The sequence below is a fragment of the Canis lupus genome, chromosome 8 (genome assembly GCF_011100685.1).
Source record: "Canis lupus familiaris isolate Mischka breed German Shepherd chromosome 8, alternate assembly UU_Cfam_GSD_1.0, whole genome shotgun sequence".
NCBI lineage: Eukaryota > Metazoa > Chordata > Mammalia > Carnivora > Canidae > Canis > Canis lupus.
Genome location: NC_049229.1, coordinates 10,921,174 through 10,937,341, shown reverse-complemented (window position 1 = coordinate 10,937,341; position 16,168 = coordinate 10,921,174). Strand labels below are relative to the sequence as shown.

Genomic DNA, 16,168 nt, shown 5'->3' with positions numbered 1-16,168 from the left:
CTGGCTTAGGTAAATAGTTTCTCATTGAATCAGTCTCTCTGTAGGAAACCTAGTCTAAGAAGTTTTCTCATATCAAAGGCTTTCAGTACCTTCGCTCATGTAAACTAAGGTGCTATCAAAGAAAGTCCCCATTCTTCTTTTTAAAAATTATATAAGGCAAGTGTATGTATATTCTCAGACTAGATAGGCTTCTGAGAATAGGCCTCCCACTGACCAAAAATTCACCTCTAGAATGAGACAGGATGGGTTTCTAAATGCCAGTATTCAGAGCTGGATAAATCATGGGTGATTTGACATTTGAATTTCTGATTTATGAGATTGAACTGAATCCGTGGACAAAGGTCACAGGGCTCGAGTTATAGCTGAATTTAGTCTCTATTTATTGTTTAAGGCTTCAAAGAAGATCCTATCCTGAATTAGAAGCCACACAAGCAGAATTTAGAAAAAGTATTGTCACCCAAGGCAAATACTTGCTACACATACAGGGCCTCAGTATTCTCATAATTTTGCTTTTTTATTTCATTTTCTCCAAGTACCAAACCTGTATTCATTCAGCCAAGTCTTCCTACCCTTCAATTCTATTCTAGATATTAGAAGACTTAAGTCTCTACAAGACTGTGCTAACACCTTACTTCATTCTGTATTCAGAAGAGAATTTTCCTGTGCACTTTAGAGAACACACCAAGGACAATGACAAAGCAGAGCCCCATCAAGATACCAAACCTTCGCATCAGCTAATTTGAAGTTCTATTTTCTTCAGGGAAAAAGAGATAATATAGATTTTTGTCTGTTATACACTGCTACCAAAATGTGAGGATGTCCTCTATAGTCATGTGGCTTACATAATAATACCTTAGTCTACTTGGTGTTCTGATACCAAATCTTGTCAATTCATTTATTAACCTTTTCTATTTAGGATGTATTAACCATATTTACAGGTATTATACATGATATGTTATAAATGTTGCAGGCAAAAATTGTGTTCAATCCATTTATAAAAGTTAAGAGCTCCTACCAAACCACTATAATCTCTCAAAATACATCTGTGTGCTGATTTAGAGCCATAAAGTGGAAATAACATCATTAAGGGTAATAATATCAATTTGATCTAGGATTGACTGGCAGACTTCAAAGTCTGAAATATATCTTTGTCCAGCCTTCTACACAGCAATTAGGCTCCCTAAAGTGCTCTAATTCATACCAAACAACATTTTAAGCAGTATTTGGGTCCATTTTCCACTGCATCCTAAATAAAATAGGATTTTCCCAGGGACCCCTGGGTGGCTCAGTCAGTTAAGCATCTTGATTTCAGCTCAGGTCATGATCTCAGGGTCAATATATTGACCCTGCATCAGACTGTGTCAGCATGGATCTGCTTGAGATTCTCTCTCACTCTCTCTCTCTTCCTCCACCCCTCCCCCTGCTCAAGTGTGGCTCTCTCTCTCTCTCTCAAATAAATAAAATCTTTTGTAAAAAAAAAAAAATTAAAAATAGGGTTTTCCTGACCACCAATGATTGAGGCTAATGAACTTATTTTCAATCCTATTAGAGGCGATCTACTAACCATAACTCAGCACCATTGAAGTGATAATCACTAATTGCTTCCATCTCAGCTTTTCCAGTCTTTGCTACTCTTTAAAACAGATAAAAATATTTTTGCATAAAAAATATTCATTTGGGGCATAATTATTCTGAGTAGTTTAAAAACTGGTATTTTGATTTGATTAGGAATACAAAGAGCTCTTTTAATTACCAGAAGAAGTTTTGTCAATTACTCAAAGAGTTTATTATATTAATGCCACATTGAATCTCTTTTGCAAATTTCTAATCATGTGCAATAATTACAGTTTTATTTAACCAAGGTTATTTATGTGAAAGAACATGCTGGCAAGGTGCTGTTGAGAATGACATTTTTAATAGGTATCAGTTACCAGTATAACAAAATAAACACCATTTTGATGCAGTACACTGTTTGCTGATGAAATATATATATATATATTTAAAATTCTATATTTCTATATTTCTATAATGCTTTTCCGAAGTACAACTATTTGCCAGTTTTCCAGGGTCCACTTTCCAGTTTTCTAGAGCTATCTTATATTTGACAATACTGGACAAAGAGCAGAATAGTGGAAGAAAATAGTGTGCTTAGTAGTTGATGCTTATTAGTTTGTGATGCTGTATAGTTAAAAGGAAATTCTATTAAGCCCACCCCACCAATCCCTTCTGGATTATAGAATTAATTGAGAATGTTTTCTTAGTGGGTTCCCCTCTCTTTGTAGGTTATGAATCACATTAATCAGTTTTTTCCGAACAGACTCTAAAATGGCCCAAGATTATCTTTGTCTCTTGGTATTCATCCCCTTTATAAATCTGCTCCCTTTAAGTGTGACCAGGACCCATAAATAGGTTCTAACCAATAGAATACAACAACAGTGCTAGAATGTCACTTCTGTGATTACAATATGTAAGATTGTAACTTCTGGCTTTCTAGGAAACTTCCTAGCTGGCTTTGACAATGCAAGCTTGCCATGGTATGAACTGCTTATGGAAAAGGCCATGTGGCATGCAACAGGTGACAGCAAAGAACTGAGGTCCTCAGTCCAAAAGCCTGCAAGGAACTGAATTTTGCCAACAACCATATTAGATTGGAAGTAGATCCTTCCCAAGGTAGCTTTCAAATGAGACTCCAGCCCTGGATGACCCCTTAATAAGTATGTGTTCTTTGGGGCACCTTGATGGCACAATTGGTTAAATATCCAACTCTTGATTTTGGCTCAGGTTGATTTCAGGGATGTGAGATGGAGCCCCACATCAGGCTTCATGCTTAGCTTGGAGTCTGAGATTCTCTCTCTCCTCCTCTCCCTTTGCACCTCCTCCCTCCCCATGTTCTTTCTCTCACTCTCACTCTCAAATAAATAAATCTTTTTTTCTTTAAAAAGCGTATTAAGTTACCAAGTTCTGGTAATTGGTTATGCAGCAATAGATAACTAATACTCAGTAACCCAGATTTTAGTAATAATATAGTCAAGGTAAAGGTTCTCGTATGGAATTTTTTTTAATTACAGAGATATAATTGATGTGTAATGGCAATCTTTTTTGCCATATAAAAATATGCATATTTTGTTAAGAAATTTTGAACCTATGTTGATAATTTTAAGTGTTATTACTTGAGTATTAATTGTTATATTAACAAACTACATAGAGTAATGTTTTAATATGAGATACTGGAGAATAGACACATGGAGGTAGTAAAATGAAAACGATCTTTGCTTCATAAATCAAGTTCTGTTTTTCTTAGTAACAACTGAACCCACCTTTTTTTTAAAGCAGGCTTCATGCCCACCGTGGGGCTTGAATTCATGATTCTGAGATCAAAAGTCCCATGTTCTATGTACTGAGCCAGCCAGGTGCCCCTTGAATCCACTTTTGGTAACAACTGAATTTACTTTATAATGAAAGAAAAACGCTGTCTAGCATTACAGTTCTACTTTTTTGCTCTTCTCTCATGAGCAAATACTTTCCCTTCAGCTATGTAAGAAATTAGAGTTGCAACTTCATTATCTACATTAGCAGATCATCATCATTCTTAAATAATTGCACTAATCTGGATACAAGTATAAAGAAAGCAATTTTTGTACTTAATATTTAAATAAAAAGTAATACAAACAAGAATTTTCCAATGATACTCTAAATAACAGCTCACTGCAAAAATGTAAATCAGCCCAGTTGATGAAAGATGATTCAGTATCTTTGAAGCATTTAATCCTATTGCACATATATCATTATAGTTATCTACACCCCAGGAAAAATATAATAATGCCCATTAGAATCTTTGGAGACAAGCCAAGTCAATACTGCAGAGAATTATGCAGAATTTATCCCTAAAATATTTTCATAGAATATTTCTCCATTGAGCCATATCTGTACAATTATTATTATTTACTGAATCTTATATCTGAAAGATTTTCAAAGCATTTTCACACATTATCCTTTCAGGTTTCACAACTGCCATGAAGTTGTCAGGGAAGTTATTAGTCCCATTTCTAGACAAGAAAATAAAATACTGGAGATGTTAGTATATTTGTTTTAGGATAAATTGTTGAAAACAAAATGGAAATACAGGTCTCTCATTACCTTTACAGGAATATTGTTTAAAAAAAAAAAAACAGTATTCCATTTGGACCAGCTATCACAAAAGAAGCACTTGGGTAAAATAGCACCACCTCTGTACAAAGAAATCTAGATACCTACTTGACTAATTCAGTAGGCATTTCCACCTCTAAGCTTCTCATACAAATTTGGGCTTCACTAGCTTTAGTTTAAAGTAATTTATTTCAGAGGCCCATAAACATATTTAATGGCCTTCTCTTGAACTGCACTGAAATCATATTTTAATTTATAAGGTATTCAAATTTTCATTAAAATATCATTCATGTCCCATTTGTAATAGTTTATAATCCTTTGCTGTTCATAATTTTATCATTCCTTGAAATTCTTTTTCAAACCCTACTTCTTCTATTAAGCCTTCTCTGATAATTTCATCAAATATTAATCTTCACCTTCCTTAACAGTTGTTAACATTTTGTTTAATAGAGCGTGTATTTAAGGTGAAATTTTATTGCTTTCATGTTATACATTTAAGTTATTAGCAAAGCTAGCCTATTTCAGGTCTCTCTTATACAAACTGCTCTCAATTACAATCTTACATTGCCATAACACCACCATGTTTATTTAAAATGAGGCACAATATTACTTCTATGTACATCCATACCACTTTATGCTAAATTCTATCCAATTTGGAACATTATTACATATTGCCTTTTACTGTTTTCTAATTGTGTCTTCTCTTACACAGGACTGTATGGTATTTGAGGACCAGAGCTATATCATAATGGTAATTTAAATCCTCTATACATAGCCTAGTGCCAGGCACATGGTAGAGGCTTGGGAGTTACTGATTTGTTAGCTATTATCACAGCAATACATGGTGGAAATACCAGTGGAGTAGAGAGGTTGAAAAAGCCTGAAATATTGTCAGAACTCTGCTACTAACTAGCCCTCTGATGTTGGATAAATTATTTAACTCTATTTCTCCACATATGACATGAAGAGATTAAACTAAACAATCCATAGATTTCTTTTCCAAGCTTATACTGAAGAGAACAAGGTTGTGTAACTTCACTTTTCCTAAAATAATTTTGAGAAATTCAAGGCAAAATAGTTTAGAGATGCTGCAGACCAGAAAAGCACAAAATTTATTGCCTTCCTTAAATAGGACATAAATCAAAGAGTTATATAGAGGTTTTTCACATTTAGAATCACTAGTTCATCTTGGAAGTGGTTTCTATTCTGTTTCTTGGGACCTAGATTTTTGATTTGTCATGCTCCAGAGAGTCTGCAACTCTAATCCCACATTCTGCCAAAGAATTATTGTCCAAAGTTCCTTCTAAGTAAACAATACAAAATGGGAGAAATGGATTATTATAGGCTCTCTTCTGCCCGAGGTCATAGAAGACTGATCAGACCCTATTTCCCTTCTTAACAAAGTATTAAAATATGTCAACCCTATATAAATATCCACTTTCAGAAATATCAAATGTTTCTTCCATCACATCTAAATAATCAAAAGCCCGGTCATAATTCCAATTAACAAGCTGACTCAAGTTTATATGGAGATTCAAAGGACCTAAAATACTCATAACAATCTTGAAAAAGAACAAAATCGGAGGGCTCACACTTCTGACTTTAAGACTTACAATAAACCTACAGTAATCAAAACAGCATAGTAATGGCATGAGGCTCAACAAATAGATTAAGAGAACAGAGAGGACAGAAATAGATCCATACAGGGTTTTTGTTGTTGTTGTTCTTCAAAAAGATTACAAAACATCCAATCAGGTAATGAAGGTCTTTTCAACAGTGTTACTCAAATAACCCCAACTCTCACCCTACCTCACCAAGGTTGATCATAAACCAATTGACTTAGAAGTAATCACAAGTTTCTTAGATGGGCCATAGAATTCAACAGCCATTAAAGAAAAAAATTGAAAAATTAGACTTGATCAAAATTTGAAACTTCTGTTCATCAAAAGATACGGTCTAAAAAAATGAATAGCCAAGGGGTGTCTGAAGGGCATAGTCAGTTAAGCAGCTGACTTTTGATTTTGGCTAAGGTCATGATCTCAAGTTTGTGAGATTGAGCCCTCCGTTGGGCTCTGCACTCAGCTCAGAGTCTGCTTGAGATTCTCTCTCTCTCTCCCTCTGCCCCTCCTGCTCCCGCTCTCTCTCTCTCTCTCCCAAATAAATAAATAAATATTATTTTTAAAAATGAATAGCTAAGCCACAGAGTCAGAAGGACTGGTATTTTGAACTGCACTGTCCAATATGGTAGCCATTATCCTATGTAGCTATTTCAGTTAAAATTAATTAAAATTAGGGATGCCTGGGTGGCTCAGCGGTTTAGCATCTGCCTTCGGCCCAGGGCATGATCCTAGAGTCCCAGGATTGAGTCCCATGTCAGGCTCCCTGCATGGAGCCCGCTTCTCCCTCTGCCTGTGTCTCTGCCTTTCTTTCTCTCTGTGTCTCATGAATAAATAGTCTTTTTTAAAAAAGTAATTAAAATTAGGGGTACCAGAGTGGCTCAGTCAGTTAAGCATCTGCCTTTGACTCAGGTCATGATCCCAGGCCTGGATAGAGCCCCAAGTCAGGCTCCCTACTCACTGGGGAGTCTGCTTCTCCGTCTCCCTCTGCCCCCACCATCGCTTATGTGCACTCTATCTCAAATAAATAAAATCTTTTTTAAATTAATTAAAATTAAATACAATTAAAAATACACTTCCTCATTTGCACTAGACACTTTTCACAATAAACATGTTGGATTGTGCAGAAAATTCCATTGAACAGCACTGATCTAGAATACAAAGAAACACCACTAATCACAATAAAAAGACAATCAAATAGAAAATAGACAAAGGTTTGAAAAGATGTTTCATAAAAGTTCAATAAGTACAAAAGTACAATAAGCCAATAAGCACATGAAAAAAGTACTCAACATTATTAATCAATAGGGAAATGGAAATTAAAATTGCAGTGATATATCAGTCACTACATACCCACTGAATGTCTAAAATTTAAAGGAGTGACAAAATTAAACATTGACGAGGCTGTGGAGTGACTGGAACTTCCTTACATTATTGGTGGAGATTTAAAATGGTATAACCGAGGAGGGGCAAGACAGCGGAAGAGTAGGGTCCCCAAATCACCTGTCCCCACCAAATTACCTAGATAACCTTCAAATTATCCTGAAAATCTACGAATTCGCCTGAGATTTAAAGAGAGAACAGCTGGAATGCTACAGTGAGAAGAGTTCACGCTTCTATCAAGGTAGGAAGATGGGGAAAAAAAGAATTAAAGAAACAAAAGGCATCCAAGGGGGAGGGGCCCCGCGAGGAGCCGGGCTGAGGCCGGGGCGAGTATCCCCAGGACAGGAGAGCCCCGTCCCGGAGAAGCAGGAGCTGCACCGACCTTCCCGGGCGGAAAGGGGCCCGCAGGGAGTTGGAGCAGGACCCAGGAGGGCGGGGATGCCCTCGGGCTCCCGGGGACACTAACAGGCACCTGCGCCCTGGGAGAATGCGCCGAGCTCCCTAAGGGCTGCAGCGCGCACGGCGGGACGCGGAGCAGCTGGGGCGGGGGGGCTCGGGGGCGGCTCCGCGGAGGGGGCTGTGGGGCGGGAGGGAGAATCCAACAGCGCAGGCTCCGGAACACAGGGCGCCTGGACACAGCCCGGGATCCGGCCTCCCCCGGGGACAGGCAGAGGCCGGGAGGGCCCAGGACAGCGAGGACGCTCCTGCCCCGAGCTGAGCAGATCAGCGCCCCCGCCCCGGAGCCTCCAGGCCCTGCAGACGGAGAGCTCCGGAGTTACTGCAGGAGCTGAATCTAGGGCTACAGAGCGGGCCCCGCCACTGCGGTTGTTCCTCCTGGGGCCTCACGGGGTAAACAACCCCCACTGAGCCCTGCACCAGGCAGGGGCAGAGCAGCTCCCCCAAGTGCTAACACCTGAGAATCAGCACAACAGGCCCCTCCCCCAAGAGACCAGCGAGACGGACAAGTTCCAGGGGAAGTCACAGGACTTAAAGTACACAGAATCAGAAGATACTCCCCCGTTTTTTTTGTTTTGGTTTGGTTTTTTTGGGGTTTTGTTTTTGTTTTTTGTTTTGTTTTGTTTTGTTTTTGTTTTGCTTTTTGATTTGTTTGCTTCCCCGACCCCCTTTTTTTCCTTTCTTTCTCTTTTTCTTCTCTTTTTTTTTCTTCTTTTCTTCCTTTTTTTCTTTTTTCTTTTTCTCTTTTCTTTCCTTCTTTCTCTCCTCTCTTTTTCTCCCTTTCCCAATACAACTTGTCTTTGGCCACTCTGCACTGAGCAAAATGACTAGAAGGAAAACCTCACCTCAAAAGAAAGAATCAGAAACAGTCCTCTCTCCCACAGAGTTACAAAATCTGGATTACAATTCAATGTCAGAAAGCCAATTAAGAAGCACTATTATAAAGCTACTGGTGGCTCTAGAAAAAAGCATAAAGGACTCAAGAGACTTCATGACTGCAGAATTTAGATCCAATCAGGCAGAAATTAAAAATCAATTGAATGAGATGCAATCCAAACTAGAAGTCCTAACGACGAGGGTTAACGAGGTGGAAGAACGAGTGAGTGACACAGAAGACAAGTTGATGGCAATGAGGGAAACTGAGGAAAAAAGAGACAAACAATTAAAAGACCATGAAGATAGGGGATCCCTGGGTGGCGCAGCGGTTTAGCGCCTGCCTTTGGCCCAGGGCGCGATCCTGGAGACCCGGGATCGAATCCCACGTTGGGGTCCCAGTACATGGAGCCTGCTTCTCCCTCTGCCTGTGTCTCTGCCTCTCTCTCTCTCTCTCTGTGTGACTATCAATAAATAAAGAAAAAAAAAAGACCATGAAGATAGATTAAGGGAAATAAATGACAGCCTGAGGAAGAAAAACCTACGTTTACTTGGGGTTCCTGAGGGCGCCGAAAGGGACAGAGGGCCAGAATATGTATTTGAACAAATCATAGCTGAAAACTTCCCTCATCTGGGAGGGAAACAGGCATTCAGATCCAGGAAATAGAGAGATCACCCCCCTAAAATCAATAAAAACCGTTCAATACCTCGACATTTAATAGTGAAGCTTGCAAATTCCAAAGATAAACAGAAGAACCTTAAAGCAGCAAGAAACAAGAAATCCCTGACTTTTATGGGGAGGAGTATTAGGGTAACAGCAGACCTCTCCCACAGAGACCTGGCAGGCCAGAAAGGGCTGGCAGGATATATTCAGGGTCCTAAATGAGAAGAACATGCAACCAAGAATACTTTATCCAGCAAGGCTCTCATTCAAAATGGAAGGAGAGATAAAGAGCTTCTGGGACTCTTAAAATTCCCCTTTAAGAAGAAGTTCAGTGGAACAATCCACAAAAACAAGGACTGAATAGATATCATGACGACACTAAACTCATACCTTTCAATAGTAACTCTGAACGTTAATGGGCTTAATGACCCCATCAAAAGGCGCAGGGTTTCAGACTGGATAAAAAAAGCAGGACCCATCTATTTGCTGTCTACAAGAGACTCATTTTAGACAGAAGGACACCTACAGCCTGAAAATAAAAGGTTGGAGAACAATTTACCATTCAAATGGTCCTCAAAAGAAAGCAGAGGTAGCCATCCTTATATCAGATAAACTAAAATTTACCCCGAAGACTGTAGTGAGAGATGAAGAGGGACACTATATCATACTTAAAGGATCTATCCAACAAGAGGACTTAACAATCCTCAATATATATGCCCTGAATATGGGAGCTGCCAAATATATCAATCAATTAATAACCAAAGTGAAGAAATACTTAGATAATAATACACTTATACTTGGTAACTTCAATCTAGCTCTTTCTATACTCAATAGGTCTTCTAAGCACAACATCTCCAAAGAAACGAGAGATTTAAATGATACACTGGACCAGATGGATTTCACAGATATCTACAGAACTTTACATCCAAACTCAACTGAATACGCATTCTTCGCAAGTGCACATGGAACTTTCTCCAGAATAGACCACATACTGGGTCACAAATCGGGTCTGAACCGATACCAAAAGATTGGGATCGTCCCCTGCATATTCTCAGACCATAATGCCTTGAAATTAGAACTAAATCACAGCAAGAAGTTTGGAAGGACCTCAAACGCATGGAGGTTAAGGACCATCCTGCTAAAAGATGAAAGGGTCAACCAGGAAATTAAGGAAGAATTAAAAAGATTCATGAAACTAATGAGAATGAAGATACAACTGTTCAAAATCTTTGGGATGCAGCAAAAGCAGTCCTAAGGGGGAAATACATCGCAATACAAGCATCCATTCAAAAACTGGAAAGAACTCAAATACAAAAGCTAACCTAACACATAAAGGAGCTAGAGAAAAAACAGCAAATAGATCCTACACCCAGCAGAAGAAGGGAGTTAATAAAGATTCGAGCAGAACTCAACAAAATCGAGACCAGAAGAACTGTGGAACAGATCAACAAAACCAGGAGTTGGTTCTTTGAAAGAATTAATAAGATAGATAAACCATTAGCCAGCCTTATTAAAAAGAAGAGAGAGAAGACTCAAATTAATAAAATCATGAATGAGAAAGGAGAGATCACTACCAACACCAAGGAAATACAAACGATTTTAAAAACATATTATGAACAGCTATACGCCAATAAATTAGGCAATCTAGAAGAAATGGACGCATTCCTGGAAAGCCACAAACTACCAAAACTGGAACAGGAAGAAATAGAAAACCTGAACAGGCCACTAACCAGGGAGGAAATTGAAGCAGTCATCAAAAACCTCCCAAGACACAAAAGTCCACGGCCAGATGGCTTCCCAGGGGAATTCTATCAAATGTTTAAAGAAGAAACCATACCTATTCTACTAAAGCTGTTTGGAAAGTTAGAAAGTGATGGAGTACTTCCAAACTCGTTCTATGAGGCCAGCATCACCTTAATTCCAAAACCAGACAAAGACCCCACCAAAAAGGAGAATTACAGACCAATATCCCTGATGAACATGGATGCAAAAATTCTCAACAAGATACTAGCCAATAGGATCCAACAGTACATTAAGAAAATTATTCACCATGACCAAGCAGGATTTATTCCTGGGATGCAAGGCTGGTTCAACACTCATAAAACAATCAATGTGATTCATCATATCAGCAAGAGAAAAAACAAGAACCATATGATCCTTTCAATAGATGCAGAGAAAGCATTTGACAAAATACAGCATCCATTCCTGATCAAAACTCTTCAGAGTGTAGGGATACAGGGAACGTTCCTCAACATCTTAAAAGCCATCTACGAAAAGCCCACAGCAAATATCATTCTCAATGGGAAGCACTGGGAACCTTTCCCCTAAGATCAGGAACAAGACAGGGATGTCCACTCTCACCACTGCTATTCAACATAGTACTGGAAGTCCTAGCCTCAGCAATCAGACAACAAAAAGACATTAAAGGCATTCAAATTGGCAAAGAAGAAGTCAAACTCTCCCTCTTCGCCGATGACATGATACTCTACATAGAAAACCCAAAAGCCTCCACCCCAAGATTGCTAGAACTCATACAGCAATTTGGTAGCATGGCACGATACAAAATCAATGCCCAGAAATCAGTGGCATTTCTATACACTAACAATGAGACTGAAGAAAGAGAAATTAAGGAGTCAATCCCATTTACAATTGCACCCAAAAGCATAAGATACCTAGGAATAAACCTAACCAAAGAGGTAAAGGATCTATACCCTCACAACTATAGAACACTTCTGAAAGAAATTGAGGAAGACACAAAGAGATGGAAAAATATTCCATGCTCATGGATTGGCATAATTAATATTGTGAAAATGTCAATGTTACCCAGGGCAATTTACATGTTTAATGCAATCCCTATCAAAATACCATGGACTTTCTTCAGAGAGTTAGAACAAATTATTTTAAGATTTGTGTGGAATCAGAAAAGACCCCAAATAGCCAGGGGAATTTTAAAAAAGAAAACCATATCTGGGGGCATCACAATGCTAGATTTCAGGTTGTACTACGAAGCTGTGGTCATCAAGACAGTGTGGTACTGGCACAAAAACAGACACATAGATCAATGGAACAGAATAGAGAATCCCGAAGTGGACCCTCAACTTTATGGTCAACTACTATTCGACAAAGGAAGAAAGACTATCCACTGGAAAAAAGACAGTCTCTTCAATAAATGGTGCTGGGAAAATTGGACATCCACATGCAGAAGAATGAAACTAGACCACTCTCTTGCACCATACACAAAGATAAACTCAAAATGGATGAAAGATCTAAATGTGAGACAAGAGTCCATCAAAATCCTAGAGGAGAACACAGGCAACACCCTTTTTGAACTCAGCCACAATAACTTCTTGCAAGATACATCCACGAAGGCAAAAGAAACAAAAGCAAAAATGAACTATTGGGACTTCATCAAGATAAGAAGCTTTTGCACAGCAAAGGATACAGTCAACAAAACTAAAGACAACCTACAGAATGGGAGAAGATATTTGCAAATGACATATCAGATAAAGGGCTGGTTTCCAAGATCTATAAAGAACTTATTAAACTCAACAGCAAAGAAACAAACGATCCAATCATGAAATGGGCAAAAGACATGAAGAGAAATCTCACAGAGGAAGACATAGACATGGCCAACAAGCACATGAGAAAATGCTCTGCATCACTTGCCATCAGGGAAATACAAATCAAAACCACAATGAGATATCACATCACACCAATGAGAATGGGGAAAATTAACAAGACAGGAAATAATAAATGTTGGAGAGGATGTGGAGAAATTGGAACCCTCTTGCAGTGTTGGTGGGAATGTAACTGCTGCAGCCACTCTGGAAAACTGTGTGGAGGTTCCTCAAAGAGTTAAAAATAGACCTGCCCTACGACCCAGCAATTGCACTGCTGGGGATTTACCCCAAAGATACAGATGCAATGAAACGCCGGGACACCTGCACCCTGATGTTTATAGCAGCAATGTCCACAATAGCCAAACTGTGGAAGGAGCCTCAGTGTCCATCGAAAGATGAATGGATAGAGAAGATGTGGTCTATGTATACAATGGAATATTCCTCATCCATTAGAAACGACAAATACCCACCATTTTCTTCAACATGGATGGAACTGGAGGGTATTATGCTGAGTGAAGTAAGTCAATCGGAGAAGGACAAACATTATATGTTCTCATTCATTTGGGGAATATAAATAATAGTGAAAGGGAATATAAAGGATGGGAGGAGAAATGTGTGGGAAATATCAGAAAGGGAGACAGAACATAAAGACTCCTAACTCTGGGAAAAGAACTAGGGGTGGTGGAAGGGGAGGAGGGCAGGGGGTGGGGGTGAATGGGTGATGGGCACTGAGGGGGGCACTTGACGGGATGAGCACTGGGTGTTATTCTGTATGTTGGTAAGCTGAACACCAATAAAATAAAATAAAATAAAATAAATAAAATAAAATAAAATAAAATAATAAAATAAAATAAAATAAAATAAATAAAAAAATAAAATAAAATAAATAAAACAAGTAAAATAAAATAAAATGGTATAACCACTTGGAAAAATAGTCTGGCATTAGAAGACATAAATATGTACCTACCCTATGACCAGCAATTCTACTTCTGGGCATGTACCAAGAGAAATGAAAACATGTCCCACAAAGACTTGAATGCAAATACTCATAACAACTCGATTCATAATAACTCCAAATTGGAAATGGCCCAGATATACCTCAATAGAAGAATAAATTTTTAAATTTTTGTATATTTATAAATAAAAGGCTGGAAAAGGAACAAATGTGCAATGATGTGGATAAATCTAAAAAACATTATTATCTAATAATTTATTACTGTATGATTTCATTTATATGAAATTCTAGAACAGGCAAAACTAATCTATGTTAGACAAAAAATTAGAACAGTCATTGCCTCTGGAGGAGGTAAGGGCAAGGATTATTTGGAAAGGAGCATGAGGGAACGTTTTGGAGTGATGGTAATGTTCTACATTGTCATAGTGGTTTGGGTTACTCATATGTGTCAAAACTCAGCAAATATACACATAAAATTTACACATTTTAATAAGTACATTTTCATTTTAACAACTATATTGAACTTTAGTTATTGATATGTATGCTGAAATATTAAGGGAGAAGTAATGATGTCTGCAATTTACTTTAATTGCATCAAAAAATAAAATGGATTTTAAAAGGGATGATTAGATGGACAGATACGTGGTAGAGCAAGGAGAGTATAATTTAAAAGTAAAAATCTAGGTAGGGTGAGTATATTGCAATGTAAAATTATTTCACTCAAATTCTTTCAACCTTGCTATATGTCTTCATTTTTCATAATAAAATGATGGTGAGAAAAAAGATATCCCAGGCTTTTGAGAGATAGAATTCCAGTGTTATATCTCCAAAATACAAATTGAGACAAAAAATCATGAAGTCAAAATCATGTTTTCTCTTGCTCTTTTCCACAGCTTCATCCTACAGTTCCCTGAATACTTCTCTATCTCATATGAGATAATTCCATCCCTCAGGGATGCTGAATGTTATCAGAAAGGAAACACTCAGGGTCCTTACAACTGCAATTTTTACTTAAAGTTCTGTTTTTATCTCCTATGCAAGAGAATAGGCAGGCTCTGATTTAGAGTTTCCAGATCTTGGTAATCTCACTGAAATTGAAACGGGAATGAGCACTGACTGGTAATATCATTTCCAAAAATAAATTTAAAACAAAGACTCAGGAGAAAAGAAAATGGTTTCAAAGAATTTAGGTAACACTATTCTCCAATAAAAAGAAACCACTAGTCCTTGGAGAAATGGCTGATGCTAGGACTGATGCAGAAAATATACAAGATGAGTTTGGAGCATATTATAGTGCCAGAAAGTAAGTTTCTTTCCTTTTTGAAAGAAAACAAAAAACGAAAAATAACAGTGATAGTGGTATGTCAAAGGGACGCAGGATCCAACTGAAAGTGGTCCCATGGCCAAAGCTGGAAAAACTTGATCAGTAAAATAAATAAAGAACTATTAGATTATAATTGAAAGTATAAAATAGGCATAAAGCCATAGTGATGTAAATCATGAATAAATAAATGTGGGGAAAGAGACAAATCTCCCTTATCAAAAACTCCGAACAATTTAAATAATAGATAATTCCCTCTCAAAGAAATTGAGTATAACTCCCCATACCTTAAGTGCACATAGTGACTTTCTTCCTACAAGGACACTATGAAAAGAGCTCTGTGTTTTGTATCTTTATAATAAGGCTGTAAATGTAAGTATAGCTCTTTCCTAATTAGGTGAGCCATTCTTGCTTGGGACTATACCCTTAATCCAGAGTCTGTGCTAACTCCAGGTAGTAAGCATCAGAATTATATTGCAAAATTGCAATACTCTTGATATGATGTGATGAAAATGGCACTTTATCTCCATGGTATTCCTCTCAAAAACTATCATTTCAGTCCAGTTGTGAGAAAAACATCACAGAAATCACAGTTGAGGGGCATTCTGTAAAACAGCTAATTAGTACTCCTTAAAATTTCTGAAGTCATGAAAAAAAACAAGGAAAGTGTAAAAAACTGTCATAGCCAAGAGGAGCCTAAGGAAACATAATGATTAAATATAATGTCATATCCTGGATAGGATCCTGGAATAGAAAGAGGATATTAGGTAATAATTTTGTAATCCTGAATAAAGTATGGACTTAAAAAATATATATCAGGGCACCTGAGTGGCTCAGTGATTGAGTGTCTCTGCCTTTGACTCAGTTCATGATCCTGGAATCCTGGGATCAAGGCCCACATCAGGCTCCCTCCAGGTAGCCTGCTTCTCCCTCTGCCTATGCCTCTGCCTCTCACTCTGTTTCTCTCATGAATAAATGAATAACATTGCTGGGATCCCTGAGTGGCTCAGTGGTTTGGCACCTGCCTTCGTCCTGGGGTGTGATCCTGAAGACCCGGGATCGAGTCCCATGTCAGGCTCCCTGTATGGAGCCTGCTTCTCCTCTGCCTGTGTCTCTGCCTCTCTTTCTCTCTGT

The 16,168-nt window shown here is 38.1% G+C and overlaps 1 long non-coding RNA gene across 2 annotated transcripts in view; it reads left to right on the top strand.

Annotated features, from left to right (window-relative positions):
- LOC102156351 overlaps positions 1-16,168 on the top strand; it is a 33,958-nt gene that overhangs the window by 5,230 nt on the left and 12,560 nt on the right. The window contains exon 4 of one of the 2 annotated variants that reach the window (XR_005363115.1): positions 4,859-4,897. This is a non-coding gene — a long non-coding RNA (uncharacterized LOC102156351). Of the gene's footprint in view, positions 1-587; positions 4,491-4,858; positions 4,898-16,168 lie in introns of those variants that run through there. The other variant, XR_005363114.1, reaches the window with a different exon arrangement.